Source organism: Artibeus jamaicensis, unplaced genomic scaffold, assembly GCF_021234435.1.
Source record: "Artibeus jamaicensis isolate MK-2021 breed Jamaican fruit bat unplaced genomic scaffold, CSHL_Jam_final contig_402, whole genome shotgun sequence".
In the NCBI taxonomy this organism is placed as follows: Eukaryota; Metazoa; Chordata; class Mammalia; order Chiroptera; family Phyllostomidae; genus Artibeus; species Artibeus jamaicensis.
In genome coordinates this window covers 13,299,253-13,320,542 of record NW_026521818.1, presented here as the reverse complement: position 1 = coordinate 13,320,542, position 21,290 = coordinate 13,299,253, and the positions used below count along the sequence as shown (strand labels likewise).

General features: G+C 36.4%; 1 protein-coding gene across 1 annotated transcript in view; it reads right to left on the bottom strand.

Annotated features, from left to right (window-relative positions):
* The window catches only part of PRR16 (proline rich 16), a 266,776-nt gene that overhangs the window by 91,512 nt on the left and 153,974 nt on the right, over window positions 1-21,290 (bottom strand). The window lies entirely within an intron of this gene.

Genomic DNA, 21,290 nt, shown 5'->3' with positions numbered 1-21,290 from the left:
GGCAGGGCACAGAGAGGAGGAGACCGGTGGGTGTCTTCTCTCTCACATTCATCTCTCTCTCTGTTTCCCCTTCCTCTCTATCTAAAATCAGTAAATATATAGGGTCTAGCAGAAGTAAGGCCTGCTTGGTTGTGCTTGGTAGTAGGGTATTAATATGGGTAACATTTAGTTTTAATTTGAATATTTCACTTACAATGTCATATTTTGTGCTTGAGTCTGATATGTTACACAATTATATGCTTATGACTTCGTAATAAAAGATTTTGTAATAAAACAGAGTGTTATTTGTGCCAGACCATGTATACCCTTTGGTGAGGATGAAAAAAAAAAAACCCAGCTAAGACTTTAATGAGTGATTAAAGGCAGAGTGTGTGCTGCCACACCAATTTAGAATTTCTAGGAGCCCAGACAAGGTACTCTGTCCTCATTCATTGTCTTTTTTCCAAGTGCCTCTCACCTGGGAGACTGAAGGCAGGGAAAAAGTGGAAAGAGTCTGTCCTGGGCACACAGTCACACAAACAGACCCATTTCCCAGACCCTTCTCTTTGACAAAACAGAAGCTTTAACAGAGCAGTGACCAAAAACATAAATACCCTCTAACCTCTCAGACACAGGCAAGGAGCTCCTGCCTCTGGGACAGGGTAGAAGGAAAAGCTGGCTGACCTTGGGGAAGGGGGAAGAACATTCTCTCAGACTCAGGAACCTACACCAGAGATGCCTGCTTTCACCTGGAGAGAGACCCGAGTCACAACCACCACTCAAAACCATTCAAGGTCACAGGCAGAGGCAGCCACGGTGAATGAGGTCAGCAGAGACATAGGACTGAGATGTAGGTCTTACCCCAAGTGAAGGAGAGTAATTCTAAAGACAGGAAAATTGGGTGGAAGCATGTTAGACGAGGCAGTCATAGGAAAGATTTTCCAAGGGCATTGAGGAGTCATGGAGTTAAAGCCGCCCATCAAAGCTATCTGGTGTCTCCCACAGCCGGCTGGCCAGAGTCTCCATTTTGTTCAGACACTGTCTGGGGCAGCTGTGGGAGGGTGACCTTGACTCAAATGCTGCATTTCGGAGGACGACAGTTGGGCCCTGGGTCATGTACACACTTCACAGTCAGAGACCTTGGAGCTCATTCTCGTGACTGCCACATGAGCACTACTACGCATGTGTGAAAGTGGGAAATTATGAATCGGATGACAAATAATTAAGTTTTGTATGGAGATAGTCCCTTTAGTTTGTATGCTCCACTTGTAGTTTTTGTCTTCCTCTCAGGCCCAAGTGTGTTCAGTTGTGAAGCTGCTTCTTTGACACATGGTGGCAGGATTGGGCTCAAAATGCAAACATTATAACCACCAACTAGAAATCAGGGAGGCCAAGGAGATTTTACTTCTTCCTCATGCCTGTTTCACCCTAATACCCCCAGCGCTCAGCCCTCTATTTTAGCTCTGTAATATATGTCAAATCCATTCACTTGTGTTTTCCTTTCTTGTGGTCCCAGTCCGAGCCACCATTATTTACCATATGGGCCACCCCAAGTCACCTTTCTCCCCTTTCCTTGCCATAGTCTCAACGATTTTTTTTAAAATAAAAATGTGTTTTTGTCAACAACACACTTAGAACCTTTTGATGTCTGTTCATTTCTCCTGTGATAAAGGTCAATTCTTAACATAGCCTCTAGGGTCCTCTATAGTTTTCCTCAGAGCTGTGCTGGTAAGCGTTTAACAACTGCTTTGTAGGGATTATCCTAACTTGAAAAGTTTGCCAGTTTTCACAGTGTAAACGTCCACCCATGTCAATTTCAAGTTTAGTAAATGCAGTATCACTGAATGTGAGGTCAGAATGAAATGTTCAGTAGCACATTATTAGAGAGTGTTCCCATCATACCAATAGATGTAAATGAAATCAGAAGTATGAATAATAGTAAAATAATTATAAATGACTAAGAATAGTGAGAAAATCTTTACTTTTAATGTAATTCATTTAACATAAATTTATATACATATTTTTGGTTTCAGGAATAGTCATTTAACTGCTGGCTTACAAAATCTCTTAAAATATAATTGAACCTTCATAGCCCATATAAGCCAGCACAACACTGTCTTTCACTCCTAAATAACTCTTTATCCTAAACTCTGATAAGTTTTCCATTTCCCTTCTGTTCTTAAACCTGTCTGGTCTCTTTTAGATACTCAGAATTGCTAGTCTGCCTCCTGCCATTTGCACATACTAATTTTTGCACATACTAATTTTTTGCACATACTAATTTTTTTAGTATGACATTTGCACATACTAATTTTTTTCTTCTTGAAATGCTCTGACCTCTCTTCTTTGTTTTAGTAACTCCTGTTAATCATTAAAATCTTAGCTCAGTCATCACTCATAAAGTAAAACTTCTCCATCATACTGCAACTTCCCTTATAGGTCAAGTCAAGTTATTAAATATTCACAAGGGACCATATTCCTTTCTTTCTAAGCATTCATGTATTTTTGATTATAGGTTTAGTAGTAGTGTGAGTATCAGAATAATGCTTCCTCTCTAGACTATAATCTCAGTAAGATCACACACCTTGTTTGTTTTTACTACAAACAGGCCTAATGTAATGAATGGCACTCAAGAGGGGTTCAGCAAATACTTGTTAAGTAAATGTACTGAGGGTCATTTAATTCAAGTGAGAGCAAACACAGTCTTTCTTTTTTCACTTTTTAAATCCTTACCCAAGGATATGTTTATTGATTTTAGAGAGAAAGAGAGAGGGAGGGAGAGAGATGTATGTGTGCGTGTGTGTATGTAAGAGAGGGAGAGAGATGGATGGCACATGCACTGACTGGGGATCAAACCCACAACCTTCTGGTGTGTGGAACGATGCTCCAACCAACTAAGACACCCAGCCAGGGCTCCTATTTGGTTTTTGAAGGTATTGTTACTTTAAAAAGTCATATTTGCTCAGTTATATCCCAGAATAAAAAAAGGGAGGGAAAGGAGTTAGCCATAAATGATTCACAGAGTCGGTGGCACATTTTCTAGCTCTAGATGGCAGAGAAATTAAAGTGGAGGTCACGTAAAGAATGTGAGAGACAGGGGCATGGTCTTGGCTCAGGGGTGCTGTGTACTATTGAATTTAGAGAGGTTATTTACCCCGAGCCTTTCATTGTATTAAATGCCTGGAGCGAAGGGGAGAAAGCTGGTCTACCATGAAAGAACTGAAGCGGATGTTTGGAGATGAATAAGCACTGCTTGGGTCCCTGATGGTTTGATCGCTCCTGGATGGTTTTAGTCTCAACATTGTTATCAATATTTCCCGAGTGTGTACAAAATGCCAACAGCATAAAAAACAAAAACAAACAAACCACTATTCTCGAGGAGCAGGAAATCTAGTCAAAGAGCCTGACATACATTAATTGGATACTCAATCAAATAACTGTAAACTTGCCACTGACCCGAGTGCTCTGAGTGAAAAATGCAGGATATTGCAAGGGGAGCCTACGAGGCCCCATCAGTAAAGCTGGTGAAGCACTCCTGAGGGATGAGCTGCAGTTAACCGATAGAAGAGAAGTAATGTTAGCAGTCCACTCACGAAAGAGCCTGTAGAAGGTCCTTTAAAAGAAGACTTTTTTCTATCTTTGTTATATTTTTTTCTTTTCCCACTTGGTCCCCTTATACCTCCCTTCCATCAGCAATCACCGAATACTCTTGGATGAAGAGCACAGAGAAAAATGAGGTTAGAGAGTAGGGAGTTAGGTAGCCACTAGACTGTGAGAGTCCTTGTTATGTTGTGACAAAGTATCACACACGTTTAAAAACAGTTCCTAAAGCAAGAGAAGCAATATTCAAAGAGACTATGAATTGGTATTTTTCAAAATTAAAGCATCACCTAATTAAAGAAGTAAGTGTCAAAAAGGAAAGTAGAAACAAACCCACACCCAGATATACCATAATGAAAATATAAAACCCTGAAATAATGATAAAAGTTTTACAGCATTAAAAAGGAAGACTAAGTATTCATACAGTAACAAAAATTGGGCTGATCAATTTTTGTACAAGCAACAGACACCTGAAGAAAATTTAGAAATGTGTTTCATACTGAAAAAAAAGTAACTGCAATTGTAATATAGTTTAACTCCTTTGTAAAAGTTAGAGTGAAATAGACATTGCCAGACAATAAAGACAAAGAGACTAGGTCTTCTAGCCCAGGCTTGAAAGTACTGATAAATGACAATTCAGAAAAATGTAAAAAGCCAGATGAAAGAACTGAAATACAAGAATCATAGGTGGGTGGAGAAACAAATGGTTACATAAGTAAATCAAAATATACACTGTATAGAAAACAATAATATACTAGCAACTAATTTGAAAGAGGGTTAGAAAAACAAAAAACTAAAACACTAGGAAAAAGAACTTGGGTTGGAGAACAATCAGATTAAAGCATTTCTGTTGCATGCGTAAGAAATCAGTGCCTGTCTGGTACAAGTTAACCTCAGGCTTTATGCGTATGGACAATTGTAGGCAAACTGCACAACTAATAGACAATCTCATAACTTCCAAAATAATGTAAGAATTAAAGAATAAAAACTTGGCAAATCTAAGAAAAAAAGATAATACAAAAACTAAAAGAAGACAGTAAATAGAAAAAAATGTACAACAGAAAAAATAACTGTGAATATATCAGTAATCATAACAAGTATAAACAGATTAAAGCAATTTATTCAAAAAGAGAAAAAGATTGAATTTTAAATGATATAAACCAGACATAGCAAACAAGTAACTAAATAAAATCTGATACAGCTATATTAATATATACAAAAAAACTCAACCTAAATCTTTCTTAATCAGAACAGTTTTCTATCAATACTTATACAAAAAAATGAATGAAAAAAATTAAGAGATCATGTATAGACACACAAAAATGAGAAAAAAGAGATTATAAAGAAGTAATTTCCAAAGGTGAACATCAAATTTCCTAAAACCATGAAAATACCCTCAATCTCACTAGTAGTCAAGGTGGTGCAAACTGAAGAAAAATGAGATAACATTTCATATGCAACTAAAAAAGAAAAATGATTCCAATTGTTAGTTATGATATAGATAAACTGGAACTCTGAACATGACAAGGGCAAATGGAAATTCATTCCGCTGAGAAACTTGGGGATAGTGCCCGATAATCTGGAAAAGGTACATACCTTGTGGTCCAGACCTTCTAGGAGCAAAGCCTAGACTACTCTGAGAAACTCTTACCAGGTGTGCAAGCACTGAGAAAGCATAAAGTAGTCCTTTCAAGGGTCTGTCTGTTGGTTCATTTTACCATAGCAAAGAACTGGAAGCACCGTACAAATCTGTCAGTAAATGGTTAAGTAAATATAAATTAGCTCTAATGAAATAACTTGAGCTATATGTAACAGTAGTGATAAATTTCAAAAAAACTAACACTAAATAAAAAAGTTAAAAATATATTCAGTATATTGTTCATATATAGAAGCACAGCTAGTTTAGTTTATGGAATGTGAAAATAAATCATGTATATCACCTTTAGGCTAGGAGGAAAATAGATGTTGGGAGGCAAGAGATATATAGCTGAAATATGTTATTTCTTTTAAAATGATATAAAGTAATTAAAGAGTTGAGGTTTGTCAAGTCAGGATTATATTTGTTACGTTATTTATTTTCTGTCCTGTGTGAAATACTTTATAATTTGGAAATAAAATAAAATAAACATTTAACATGAGTTAAAGTTGTAGAGAGAGAAAAGAAGTAATTCTTACAGCTGCCACGTGGAGAACATATTGAAGGGTGTTGCAGTTTATTTACTCTGCTAGTTAGACGGTTATTGCAGCCAAGTGAGAGATGAACAAATTAACCAGACGAGGAATACACTATACCCTTATTATTACACCTCCACATTTAACTTAAACTACTTCAACATATCACGTTGCAACAAAAGGAATCATGGCCAAAGATGTGATGGAATCAAACTGAAAACAAAATGAAAGAAAGCAGGACTGGAGGGGCAGATAGTTTGCAGCTATTCAGAGGAGAGAAGCCAGGATGATCTCTATCATAAGTCTATGACCATCCACACCTAAAATATCGGGTGCAAAGGAAAAATGTGTATCTGGAACCTGAAATTCAGTAGTTATCTGTCCAACTAATCATGACTGCTCAGGTCTGTGGAGGACTTTGCTAATGGGAATGAAATAGACAGAGAGATTTAAACAAATGTGTTGTATTTGATGGTTTCAGGAGGTTTTTCTCAGCCTCGCATACAAGGAAGCTATGGTCAGACTGCGGAAAATTTTAAAATAACGATAACTGTGATTTCGGAATCACATGAACTCAAGGTTTTCACATTAGGAATAATATCCCTAAATATTTTTTTTTCATAAAAGAGAAGCAAATTAGAAAGATATAAAGTGATTATATGAACCAATTTATTTGTGGGAATATAAAATTCAGTTTATATTATTGTTATAAATATTGAGCTGCACATAATAAATATAGAGATACTGTAGGATTATCATTATAGTAAAATTCAAGATAAACAGATTTACTTAAAAAAATAGGAGCTCCTTTCCCTATGTTTTGTCCTTTTATTATTACACTTGTCTTAACAGATTCGACTTGTCTATTTCTCTGTGTTTTCCCTCAGACTGTGTAGGCACATATCGCCATCTTTGTCTCTGGCAGAGAGTATGGTGATTGCACAGTGTAGATATTCAATAATAATAATATGCTGAGCCAAGGAACTGGGTAAATGTAGGTTCTGAGAGAAAGGTCTTTTCTTCTTGTTACTTCCAACCCTCCCCAGTTTTCCCAGCTTGGGAGAGATTTTCAAAGTCTTCAAAGCCCAGAAACTGCATTTGGCCCAGAGGCACATTGGAATGGATTCCCCAGAGAGAAGGGAAGGCAGAGACAGACTTGGTGGTGGTAAACTCTCTTCCTGTCTTCTGACTCTCACATCCAGTCCAATCCTTGCTCCACAGCTTGACAACAGAGACCTTTCAGTAGCTCTCCAAATTAAGATACTTAAGTGTATACTAATCTTTAAATATTTATCTATATTGCTCTAGATAAATCCTGCTTACCTTGTTTAATTAAAAGAACACATAATAGATAGTTCAATTGTCTTTGAAAAAGACAACTCTCTTTCAATGTCAGTGAGTCTCTCTCTAGGGCCTCCTCCATAAATATTCTCGACCGCTGATGTTCACTTACAAACTTAAGGACAGGAAAAGAGGAATTTAATCCCAACTTAATTCTGCACAAGGAAATTTGTAGTCTTCTAAGATCTTTAACATTGATTTGTGGAAACAAATATACATATATATTTGTGCCAAGAACAGTAAAAACTGAAAAGAAAAATGAATAGAAGCCAAGAGAAAGAGACAGGTAAAAACACTTCCCAACTATAACTCCTAGACCGTGCTCAGTGGCTGAACGCAAATGCAGGCTGACCCAAGAGGTTTATCCAACAGAAACACATAAAATAGCAACTGGAAGACCAGTCTGATCCCTCCTTAAAGAGACGAGGCAGAAAGTAGGGGAGCCACCAGTGGGCTATTCTAGCAGGAAGACAGGAGGGCGATATCCCTCATATTCATCTCACACACTTCACTTCCATATGTATGTCACTGATTTGGTAGAAGGATTAAAATAGCTCATTCATCATACAGCACATGACCCTGTGTCCCATTACTACATCATAGTATTTGCTGTAGATGGCTGGTAAATTAACATGTGTCAGTCACTCCTGTAGTTATATTGTGAATGATAGATTAACACTGAATTACACTTATATCAGAAACAACTTAATAAGTAGAAGTATTTAAATTATTGCATAATTTGATTAACACTGCTTTGACATTTATTTATTTTTAAAAATCTAGAAGAATATAAGGATTAATATGTATTAACAGATAAATAGTGAAGATGAAGATGCCATTATTAGTGAACTTTGTAACAACTCTAATTAATGGATTTAGACAAGTTGAGAATGTATTGATTTACAAAATAAGAACGCACTATTATACAAAAGATAAAATATGGAATACAAAACATAAATACTAAATTAATAAAGATTACTAGAAAGTATAAAAGATAAAATTTTTAAAATATTCCCAATCATTTTTTTAATTAAAGCAACATTAAAGAAAACATTAAAAATCATAGAGAACAGTAAAATCAATCCTGGAGCTCTGACAACTAAATACAGGGCTCCAGGAAAAGAAAATGAAAGTGTGGGATGGCAAACTAAAGAAATTATAAAAGAAAATTCCATAGATGACAATACAAATGAAGCTGCATATAGAAAGAACCAACTGAGCACTAATCTTAATGCATGAAGAAGAAAACAAAGTCAATCACCAAGCAATCGCAGGGCACCTGGAAAAAAATGGAAATTAAATAATCATCAGAGTTTCTTCAGGACAAAAAATGTTGAAAGATACTTTACCAGCAACTTCGAAAAGTTCTGGTGCAAAATGATTTCGGCCCCAATTCTCTTCCTGGTTTAACATGAACAACCAATTGTAAAGAAAAAGTAAAACATTTCTAGATATTAAAAACAAAGACAATTTACTTCCCTCGCATCTAGTTTTTAAAAATTAAAGATATACTATCGCACAGTAGATTGAAATCCAAGAAAGGAGGAACACAAAAGATCCAAGTTGATTAACATACAGTATGAAAACAAATAGAACTTGAGAATGACAACTATACCACAGCCCCTAAAATGCAATTATTCTAAACTAAAACAGGCTCCAAGAAAAAAAATAAGTCACACTCAACAGGTCACGTAACTGCAAACTTGTCCCGTGTTAGTGCTATGAAGACGTGAACTCTGCAAGGTAGATGAGAATACTGGAGTGCAAAAAAGGAATCCATTTGAATGTTAAATTGCATTCCCTTTCAAGGAACTCAAGTTTAGAAACACAGGCTAAGTTCATTAACATCGTTTTATTCCACTTGTACTATTGAGATGCTTAAAGTTTCTTTTCAACATGTGGGCAAAAGCAAAAAAAAGACTAATTCTTCATCTTCCATAAAATGAGTCCCATAACATGGTTTGAAGTTGAAAGAAAAAGTTTGAGCATCTCCTTTAGACATCTGACTATCTGGAAAACAGAGACAAGTAGTGGAAAGAGGCCTAGATACAGGATGGAGATGGTAGGAAGGTGAACTTTACTTATAAATCTACACACAGAACTTGATTTGGAGATTGGGATGCAGGTGCATGTATCAGACTGATAAGAGTTAAAATCCTGCCCAAGAAAAAGGATGAACTAGACACAAGTCTTCACCATGTAAACCAATAATTACCATACAGTGTGAAGTGGGCAGTAGGAAGGTTTGGCAAGTAGAGGACAGCAGGAAAAGGGGAGATGACCTCTCTCCACGGTCTGTTGGTGTCACTGGTCAGAGGTCCCTTCAACAGATGACAGATGTCTTGAATAATAAAATGAAATTTGAAGGAAAAGTATTTCTTGACTGAAGGCATAGCATGTGCTGTGGTATTAAAACACACGATATAAAAAGCTTATGTTAGTAAAGAGTAAGGTAAGTCGATAGGATGGGTTTAAGAGATAAATATGAAAAGACAGATAAAGGACAGGTTTCTGGGTGGCCCTGTCAGCCATGTTAAGAAGTTTAGACACTTTGATCTACCATTTAGAGATAAATCCCCCAAAGCTCCAAACTTGTGACAGTCAAAAGACCACATGTTTTAGTAGGTTCGTTTCATTTTAAGCCTAATTATTTTATAGTCATAGCACAAAGACAGCACAGGTCTAAATATAAAATTCAACCGTGGATATGAGTTGTCCAAAAATATTACTAGACTCCAGCAGCCTTGGAAAATTATACCAGTTTCAACAGTTTATGTTATTTGAAACACTAAATGATCCAAACATTTTTAAATCTACAGTTTGCAAACTAAGACATTTAATTTTTTTAACTTATAACACAAAGGGATCTGGGTGAATTTAACTTTTCCTCATTGAACTGTACGCATTTTTTAGATGCTTCTGAAGGAAGTAAAAATTCCTCAAATTATTATACACAATTTCTAACTGCGAAATACTCAAATGTTTCAAACAAACAAAGAAGCAAAACAGTGAAGTACTAAGGGAGAAAGTGCTACTGAAGCACAAAGTAGCTTCATATAATCAAAATGTACTACACAGAATGGTCTCTTCGTCTAAGTCCCACGTTTACTTGCCTACCAGTTTCAGTGAGCGAGGTGTTTAGCATTTTCCTCTGTAACAAACTCTACCCCAAGATTATAATGGCAGAATTTTCATAGCTCACTTTAATTTGTTCTCATGAGGTATCTTGTTATTTGAACAGGGAACATGCAGCTACTGAGGCTGCCTGTAAGGTATGGAAAAAGAAACATCCTTCATCATAATTTGTTTTAACAGTTTAACAGATGTAAAGGGCTTGTGTACCTGCATTTTGTGAGTATAAACTTCAAAATGATTCCATTATGTTAATAATGCTCAGGAGGAAGCTGTAAGTCATGATAATGGAACTGTAAATGTTAACACAAGCTTACAGGTCTAAAATCTGTATCTTTTTGCATTTGTAAAAGAATAAATGAAATGAACCTCAGGAAGTGCATCATATTCTATACTGATGTTAAACGATCTCAATAAAACGTACTTTGTAAGCATCACCAGTAAGAATGCAGAAACAAAACTTTCCATCCAATTCATTCTTTCTTCCATTCGATCCATTCTCTGCATTGTAGTGAGACAGAGATTTCCTTAAATGTGTTTGCGTGTGTGTATAAATGATTAAACTTCAAGTAGCATCCTGTTGTTTTTAAGATAAAGACCAAATACTTGATAAGGTCACCAGGCTACTAGGAGTCTGGGTCCTGCCTTCCACACTGGTATGGTCCTGTGACACTTGTCCTCATCTTGTGCTCTTGCCATTTCTTACAGTGCTTAGAAGATGCTCAGCTCCTGTCTCTGGGTCTCTGTGTGAGAACTGTCTACCTGAACCTGGTTGCTCCTCACAGTTTCCTCCCAGGGTCTCTGTGTGAGAACTGTCTACCTGAACCTGGTTGCTCCTCACAGTTTCCTCCCAGGGTCTCTGTGTGAGAACTGTCTACCTGAACCTGGTTGCTCCTCACCATTTCCTCCCAGGGTCTCTGTGTGAGAACTGTCTACCTGAACCTGGTTGCTCCTCACCATTTCCTCCCAGGGTCTCTGTGTGAGAACTGTCTACCTGAACCTGGTTGCTTCTCACTGTTTCCTCCAGAGCACAAACACCACACAAGTGAGTGCGCGTACACACACTGCCATCCTCAAAAAGTAGCCTACATATCTTCTCTTCGAGAAAATCTTCAAACTTTCCTGGAAGTCCTATTGCACAGCCCCAGAGCTCCTGTGCCTGTGTTTCATGGCCTGAACTCTAGAAATAAAGTGATTGACTAACTGTGATTATTTCTTTAAGGTCTGTGTCCTTGGTGAGAATGTAAGAACCGAGAGGGGAGGCTATTCTGTTCCTTTATGTCTGTTAACAGAAATACATATTGAGTAAATAAATAATAAACCAAAGGTAAAATACTGTAACAAAATATTTTTACATTATATACCTATTCTTTATAGTTTGGTGCATGTTTACAAAGTTTTGTGATGAGAAATTTGGATGGTAAACAGACTATGTTCATTGAATTTCTAAGCTCCCTTATATATACATATACACACATATCTTAAAATACAATACTTTTAGAAATAACTGTTGCGGAAAAATATTTAAATGATATATTAAAATTAACTTGTGATATTATAAGGCATTTTATTTATCACTATCTCCAAAGAAATATTTATATATTAAAATGACATTTTGACATATTTCACTTTGTACATCTCAGGTACTGAAATAAATCTTTAGTGTATAATGTAAAAGAAGAAGAATTTAGTACAGTAGACTATTACTTGTCTAAATTTTATCATTTATGTAAAATAAAAAACCACTTGCCAAAAACATCCAAAAATTATACTTCTCCTTTCCTTGATATGTCAAGCACATAATTATAATGTAGAAATAAAGCCTTTATTAAACATTCAAAGAAATATTACAAGAAATATTGATATGTGACACTGAGATTAACCCTGTAGGACACTTGGATATGATTATAATTTTGACTCTCACTAGTTGTGTGATGGTGAAACTGGGTCTGTCCTTACTGGTTTTAATTCTCTACTTTGTTGTTTTTTTCAAAGAAGAAGAAAGAAAGTGCAAGAAATTGTCTGTGGAATCTGTGACAAGTGAAAACAACATGAGTAGGGAGAAAATATTTTGGTTAGAGAGAGTCAGGAACGATTAAATTCTACCAGGGAGGGAAAAATAATATCAGGGAAAGACTTAGAAACAGGAAAAAATTAAAACTGGCTTTGCAGGATCAGATAGAAAATAAAGTGGAAGAACATTCCAGGCGCAGTAAAAGGCCAAGTAAAGGAAGAATGGTTTGAAAAATAAATTGAGATTCCCAGGAGTGGAAAGTCATCCAACATGGTGGACTGTAAAGGGTGCGGCTTCCATGTGTATGTGCACAGTTCTGGGAATATTTAATAAATGTAGGGGCAAACTAGGAAAAGAAAAAATATATAAAGACGAAAATAGAAATAGATGCAGGCAAAGAAGGGAGAGCATTCCTGTCGGTCTTTAATACCATGCTAAGTATCCCAAGTTTGGCCGGTACCTGTAAGTCACAATCCAGGTTCAAAGAGAGGAGTGATGTGAGAGACTATAGTTTCATAGAGCTGTGAGGAAGGAAAGCCATTGCCTACAGTAAGTCATTAAAAATTATTATTGTCATTAGAAAACTATGGAAAGTTACACAAATGGTTAGGTTATATTACATTATTTTCGCATTAGCAAAAACATTTGAAAATCTCCAAAGTCCATCTTTAAAATATCTCTGAGTTTGAAAATACCTAGTCTAACTCAGTTATGGACGTGTGTTTAGTGTGGATACACAGGGTTTATCCTTGGTTTAATAAAGGCATGCAAGCACTGTGCTGTTCCCTTTGGTGCCTGAGTTCTAGCACTCTTACTGGAGTACGGGGAGTGGCATTTTAAACTCTTAACACTTTCACATCTTAGTTAATGAACCACCCTATATGAGATGACAGAGAAAAAGGGAATTTAAAATTTGGAATTCTTTTAGAATTGGATTCCCAAGCATCTGTCTTTATTGTCATAGGGATCCAGAGATATTTTACAAAAGTAAATTACACATAATTTGAAAAACAATGAAAACTTTTGCCACAGGCGGTCAACAGCCATTTATATCTGCTAGAACTCTGAAAATTGATCTTTCAAAGTTCTCATTCTGTTGAAAAACCCGTGAAAGACTTAAACGCGATTTTTTTCTTTACGAAACAGAGTACTCACTGCAACACTTACTCCCACTGTTTAGTTCTAATAGAACTGTTTGCAAAATACTATATATATATATATATATGTTCTATACATGGTAGCAGGATAAGCAAACTGTAGAATACTTTTCTAACATTTTAAAATGTTAAGGAAATGAACATATAAAAACTGTAAAACTTAGCCCACCTGTGAATTTGTATTATTGACTACTTTTTACTTATTAAAATATGAAACACTGGCTTCCCTGCAATATCAAATATTATATATTTTGCTTTTAGTCAGGATAAGATTCCTGTATATTATATATATATATTATAATGACATTTAAAATTTTGTAGTTTTAACTGCCAAGGATTATATACTTAATCCTTGTTCACAGGATTATATAAACTCCTTAATCTTTGGATTAAGGTTCAAGGATTATATAAACTTCATTGTTCATCTTCATAATTATACTCTCACTGGTATATACAGGGTTTAGCATAAATAATGTCCCTCTTTATTACAAAATCTTTTATTACAAAATAAATCATAAGCATGTAATTCTGTAACATGACAATATCACACTCAGGCACACCATATGACATTTTAGGTAAAATGTTCAAATTAAAATTATAAATTATTATACTCATATTATTAACCTACCAACCACATTCAAACAGGCCTTACTTCTGCAGGACTATCTTATCCAGATTTATATATATCAATGAAAGCCCTCTAGTGGCCAAAACTGTATATAGTTCTATTGTACTTTACCAGATACTCTACTTATATTTGTTAAAAAATAATTATATTTTACATTGTTAATATAAATTCCAGTTCTTTAACAATTTGAATTTCTTGTTTCCTGATCACTAATTTAATACAATGATGGAAAAACTGTGCTATTTAAGTTAAGATCTTTAAGAAAAAATCATTATTTTAAAAATATGCCATATAAATGAAATTATGATAGTGGAAAGAAAATGTTTTGAAATTTCATAATTTAAATGTGTAGAATTATGTGTAGGGATTTTAGGACATACTTTTCTCATGTGTAAGTCAGTAATTAGAAAATAACTATTCTGAATAATTCATAATATTTAGACATTTATTCAACCTTTTTCAGAAGCTAGTATTAAACACTTCTGTAGGACCACATAATGGGTGTTTATAAAGTAACACAGCATTTTCAAACACGCCGCCAAGGGGAGCGGTAGGTACACGTGTTCACTGAAATAAGGAAGGCAGACGTGGTGATTAGTGGAGGGCGTGATTGTCCACAGTGGGCACAGAAAGAGGGCCTCGACCTGCCCTTTTTAAAAGTTTTCAAGAGAAGCCAGAAAAACGGATTTTTATGTGACATTTATAGCTTTTTTCAGCGATGGTGTAATTTAAAAAAATGATGGTGCAGGTCAAGCCAAATCTGTATGCGGGCATTGTCCAGCTCACACATCACCATGTGAGAGCCTCTTGGCTTAACAGATGCAATGTCATTAGAGAGCATTAGTCTCTGTGCACCTTTGAAGAAAAGTATTTGGACAAGTCTTTCTCAAAATTAAAATATCTAAATTAGCCTTTCTCCAACAATAAATTAACAAAGGACATCCTACTTACTAGAGGGTCATTTTATTTCTTGAAACATTTTTCCTTTAACAAAAGTTATTGTATTTTTTCTGTTATATTTAGTCCCCTTATACCTCCCTCCCCCTGCAGTCACCACACTGTTGCCCATGCTCATGAGTTCTTTTTCCTTTTTGCTCAATATCTCCACCCCTAAACCTCCCCTCCCCCCAACCTTAGCTGTCATCTGCTCTCTATCTATGATCTGTCTCTGTTTTGATTGTTAGCTCAGTTTGTTCATCAGATTCCACATGTGAGTGAAATTATATAGTATTTGTCTTTCTCTGACTGGCTTATTTCACTTAGTGTTCTCCATGTCCATTCAAGTTGTTGCAAAGGGTAAATTTTTTCTTATAGTTTTACAGCCGAGTAGTATTCCATTGTGTAAATGTCCCATAGTTGTTTTATCCACTCACAGAGACTTGGGGTACTTCCGTATCTTGTTGATTGTAAATAATGCTGCAATAAACATAGGGGTACGTATGTCCTTTCATATTAGTGTTTGGGGTCTCTTCAGACATTTTCCCAGAAGTGGGATTCACTGAGTGAAAAGGCAGATCCATTTTTAATTTCTTTGAGGTATCTTCATGCTGCTTTCTACAGTGGCTGCATCAGTCTGCATTCCCACCAGCAATGTAAAAGGGTTCCCTTTTCTTCACATCCTCACCAGCACTTGGTTGTTGATTTACTGATGATGGCCATTCTGACAGGTATGTGAGATCTAAAGAAGAAATGGAACTAACAAGCAAAACTAGACTCAGGGACAGAGAGCATGATGACAGTTATTGGGGTGTGGAGGAATCAAGCAAAAAGGACAAAGGACTCATGGACAACAGTGTGGTGAAAGCAGGGGAGGCAGGTATTAAGGGGACTAATGGGTAATGGAAAAGTACAATAAAATTTTTAAAAATTAAATTATACATTCAAATTAAAAATTGGCATTATGATTTATAAACACTATCGTGGCAAGAGAGTAAAGAAAAAAAAAACAAAAGGACACATAATGTGAAAGACAAGTGAAGAACTCAGTTTGGAAGAAATTGAAGAAACTTTTGCCTGAGTGCTTTGCGCTATAAAAATACTTAATAAGATATATATGGGGGGACCCCCAAGAAATCATAGTGCATTTACGTTTACACGTTTAAACTTTAGTCACCTTTAAAGTACTCTCCATCTGATGAAATATACCAATTGAGACTGTTTTTCCACTGTTCAAAATAGTTTTTGAACTCATCAATTTTGATGCCTTTTAATGCTTCTGCCATTTTTTTCCCACCTCTTTCGCTCTGGCAAAACATTTCCCTTTGGGGATTTTTTCACCAGAGGAAACAAAAGAAGTTGCTCAGGGGCAAGAATGGGTGAATAGGGAGGGTGGGGCATGGAGGTCAGGCCATTTAAGGTCAAAAACTGCTAAACACTCAGTGCAGTGTGGGCAGATATGCTTGTAAATCACCCACCATGAAATGGGTAAGAGTGTTGAAAGAGTCTTTAAAAAATAAATCACTGAAGCCCAATGCAGGCTCACACAACACCACCAGCTGGTACACTGATACAGATGGGTTCCTAAAACACTCACCTAGCCGGGAAGCCTGTGCTACAAAGGGCCCCACCCTCCAAAAGATAATACTGGTCTTTTGTGGGTCCTCCTCATATATCATATCAGGTAGAATAAAATACAAAGAATTGAAGAGCCAAGGAAGAAAATGATTTCTAAAATACAACCATTACTACACTGATAAATACAGAGAAACGCAAACCGAGAGATGACTGAAAATTATCAATATCGAGTGCGGGCTGGACAAAACGTGACTGCAAAAGAGCCAGAGGTGTGAGACAGGCATGTCCCTAACATTTTCACAGTCTGGAGTAAGAGTAAAATTCCAGACACTGACCTATGAAATAATGGTGATTTCAAGCTAATAAACTAGGTAAAATGTTTATATTTTCTATCCTTCCACCTTAGAAAATATACTTTGAGAAAAAGATCTGAAAGGCCAGGTTTAAATACTGAATTTTTGGATAAGTCAGCATTCCAGGTCTGAGTCTGGCAGTGAAGAAGGACCTGCTCCAGGCTCCCAAACCCTGACCCTGGGCCACCGTCCGACTTTCCCACCTGTCTGTCCTACTCCCCGAGGGGCCACAAATGCACCTGTGTAGATACCCCAACACGTCCTTCCCAGCTACTGTGGGCAGTCTGCACACAGTCAACCTTCAGCAAATCCTTGGGTCTAAATGTAACCGTGGCAGTGGTTTGGCCTGTGCTCAGATGGAAGGATCATGACAGGGAGCTACTACAAGTCCTTGAAATGTGTTTGGAGCTGATGGTTGGAGAATTCCAGGTGCAGGGAATGATCCAGCTGGGAAACACAGATGGCTCCTGGACATGGCTGCTTTGCCCCGGCTAGCGAGGGCGCACTGGAGTGCTCTTCTAAAGCACAGCTTCCAAGGCAAAAGTCTCTCTTGCTTAGGTCTAAAGGCATTACTGATTACAGATTAGAGGGGAAATAGTATACATGGAAGAAATACCGTGTTATTATACATCACAGGAAATACTGGGTTTTCTAGGAAATAGACTCCTCTAGTATGCAACAGAAAAATAATGTATTTAAAAGGCTACTTTCTCTGAAAGGAGGAAACTATTGAATTTGGTTATTTAAACTTCAAAATAAACTCAAGTAAAATCAGTTGCTGAACTATTGCCACTAAGAAACGTACGGCATTTCAAGGGCATGCTTCCACGTAGAAGGAGCAAGTTCAAGGGAGAAAATCCAGTCTGGTATCAGATTTCCCAGAGCAATATCAGAAGACAGAAGATGGAACAGCAAGGTGTACAAAGGTCTGAGGGGAAAAAAAAGTAACCCGAGAATGTTATCCCTAGCAGAGTTGCTAGGCAAGTATAAAGACAACAGACATAACAATCTCAAATTTAAATACCCCCCAAAAGACAAGAAACACCAAAATTCCCCAACCCAAAATATGACAGGAAAAGCTGTGGTGAAGAAAAATCTGATCAATATTCAATGTCCAGGTATACAAATTCCAAAGGAAAAAATACATACCAGAGCATTTTCAAAAATATTCTTCAAGCATAGAAACCACAAGTAGAAATTTTCAAGTATTTGAGAACACAAAGACTACAGAATCTCTTGAATACTTCTTTAAAAACACAGATATGCACATAAAAAAAAGCAAAAATAAAATCCTTTGACACCAAGAAATCATATCAAATGTTGGAAATAATTTCAAATCCATTTCTTACTTTTTTATATTTCATACTTGTTTAACAATAAAATCATACTTAAAATAAATTCATACATTATCCTATTTATGCAAATTCTAAAAACAGAATCTGACTACATATTGTCACAAGTAACTGTGAAGTAAAAGTTCAAAAGCACACTCAGGGAGAATTAGCAACAACTTCAAGGAGGAGACTGGGATGGAAACAAGAGACTCCGGGGTTTTGCTTATCTGCTTGGTTTAAATAGGAAAAATAAAGTTCATAGGCAAGCAAGAACATCTGTTAGATCTCAATCATTGGTCCTACTTGCCTATTATATTATTTTCTGTACTTTTCTATAATGCTTGAAAATATTCAGACATCAAAATGCTTTAAAAGTGCAAAGCCTGAAGAATGTGTTAGCTTCCTTTAGCCTGTAGAAGTTTTGAACATCTTAATGTATGATACGTGGAGTTATCGAAATTCAGATTATCTGTCAAGAAAAGAAATAAACAGAAAGAGCACCCTGGCAAACTTCTTTTGCAATGATGTCTGTTAATGAATGTTGCAAAATATGTTGTCACTAATATTTAAAATGTGTTTATAACAGCAAAAACTGTCCATGAGAAATATAATTTCAAATTTAAAAATAACTACAAATTATATGTTTGGGGACTGGAAGGTAGAAAGTTGACATGTTTACTGTAAAAAGCTTATTTTGCCTAATGTGACAAACGTATTGATATTGTCCTTATTCAGGCTTCATAATTTTAGGGTGAGCTGGTGATGAAGCGTTCATCTGTTACCGAGACTCCATACTCAGGATTGCCGAGGAAGCCTTCTAAGACATGAGTAAGAGGGACGGCATGTGACAATATGTGTGGAACAAAGTGTAGTAAAAAGGACTGCGGCTCCGAACGGAAGGACACGCTCCCAACCAGCTCAGCGGCTACAGGTGAAGGAATCTTGGCTATAAAACGTCATCTCTTTAACACCAAATGATCTGGCTCCACACTCCTTTCTCAGACCTTCTTGAGTTAAACTATCCTTTCCTCTGTAGCTCTTTTTGACCCAAATGCCCAAGGAATGGAACAAACATAAAAATTCACCAGCTCAGGAGATGAAAGGAAAAACTGTGATGAAAGAAAGGATTAGATCAATATATGAGGGCAGCTCCAGACATTCTGAAGAAAAAAGTACATTACCAGACCATTAAAAAAATAACCTTCAAATATAGAGACAACTGACAGAAATTCTCCAGAATCTAAGAACACAGATTACAAGATCTCTTGAACACTGTAGCTAAATAAACAAATAGACAAACAAATAAATAAATATGGTCTTTGACAAACTCTAAGTAGTACATTCCAGAATTAAGTGGGGTCACTTTTGAACTTCTATTTTGTGGGGCCAGTTCTTATGATAATCCTATGTCCTATTAATTCTTCAGCTTTTTTTTTAAGTACACTAAAGTGATTTTGAAGCCCTAAAGGTACTCCTTTGCCAGAGAAAGAGAGGGTGAATGAGAGAAAATGAGCCCATGCTCCTGACTCTAACCTGGGAAAGCAGAATGATAAATTGGCAAGAACCACTTTCTTTGGATTTTCAGATTAACAGGGGCAAGACATTTGAGTTCATATGATACGTCTGGATTAGCACTGAAGAGGATCAAATATCAAATAATTTTGTTCTCAAATAATCAGAAAAGAGGAGTCGATTTTTAAACAAAGGTCGTGCATCTTACTATTCTCAATTTATTATTGGAGTCTTTATGTGTTTTCTATCTATATTTTGGAGTTCTATATGCTTATGTATTATTGGGGTATCTTACTATTATGTTAATCACTGCAAAGCTTCTGCTAGACAATGTGGCTGCAAATATTGTGGGATGAGAAAGAAACTAGCAAATACATTTTCAGAACTGAGTACACAGAACCTTTGGAACCAGTTTAATCACTGAACTATTCTGAATAATTTCCATGTTTTCTGGGAACTGTGGAATGGTGGACATAAGCCTTTCCTCTTTGTCTCATCTTTTTCTGGCTGTTGCCGGGCATGGCACAGGCTGTGGGCTTCAAGAAGAACGAGACTCCAGAGCACATCTTTGGCCCCCCAGAGGACACTTAAAACAGCTGCAAAAATACCCAAATCCTATCAACCTAAGTGTGGTTGAAGTTGACATACCAGACCGACTTATATCATACCAGAAAACTACACAGCCGTGGGCTTCTCAGCACAGTGTAAAGAATGCTTTCCATTGTGAAATCATGTAATGTTGCAGGGGGGAAATGTGCAAGAAATGTCTATAGTTGAATCTGTATGTAGAACAACAGAATTGAAATCACTAATATTTCATTTTCTGATATGGGTCCAGCAGGTAGAGCTTAGTAGCAACAAAAGATAACTGATGACCGGTACTTCCATGTGGGTATGAAAGAAACAAAGGTTGGCATTGACAAAGCAGCCTCACAAAGGTAGGAAGAGGACTGATGCAAGGCAAATTTCCTCCCTATAGGGAACAGTCATACCCCCTAATAGTTCATTCTTATTTTAAATTGAATTTATTGAGGTGACATTGCTCAAAACTATAAAAATCCTAAAAGAAAACATAGGCACTAAAATCTCAGACATTTCTCTTGGCAGTATTTTTTTCTGATATATCACCTTGAGCAAGGAAACAAAAGAAAGAATAAAAAAATGGGATTCCATCAAACTAAAACGATTTTGCACAGCAAAGGAAACCTTCAACAAAATGAAAAGGCACCCCACTGAATGGGAGAACATATACGCCATTATCATCTGACAAGGGGTTGATATCCAAAATTTATAAAGAACTTATATAACTCAACATAAAAAAACAATCCAATTAAAAAAATGGGCAAAAGACCTGTAAAGACACTTCTCCTGAATAGTTAGTTTTTAAGGGTTCAGTCCCACAGACAGAACGCAAAGGTGTATGGGCAATGGGTGGGGAAACACTTATTCATGCCTCTAATGTTTCCTTTCTCTGGAGTTGTGCTTCCTCACACCCTCAGTTCTTCTGCCTCTGGGAAGCTGAAATGTATAGGAGAAAGTCTCTCCCTTTCCCCT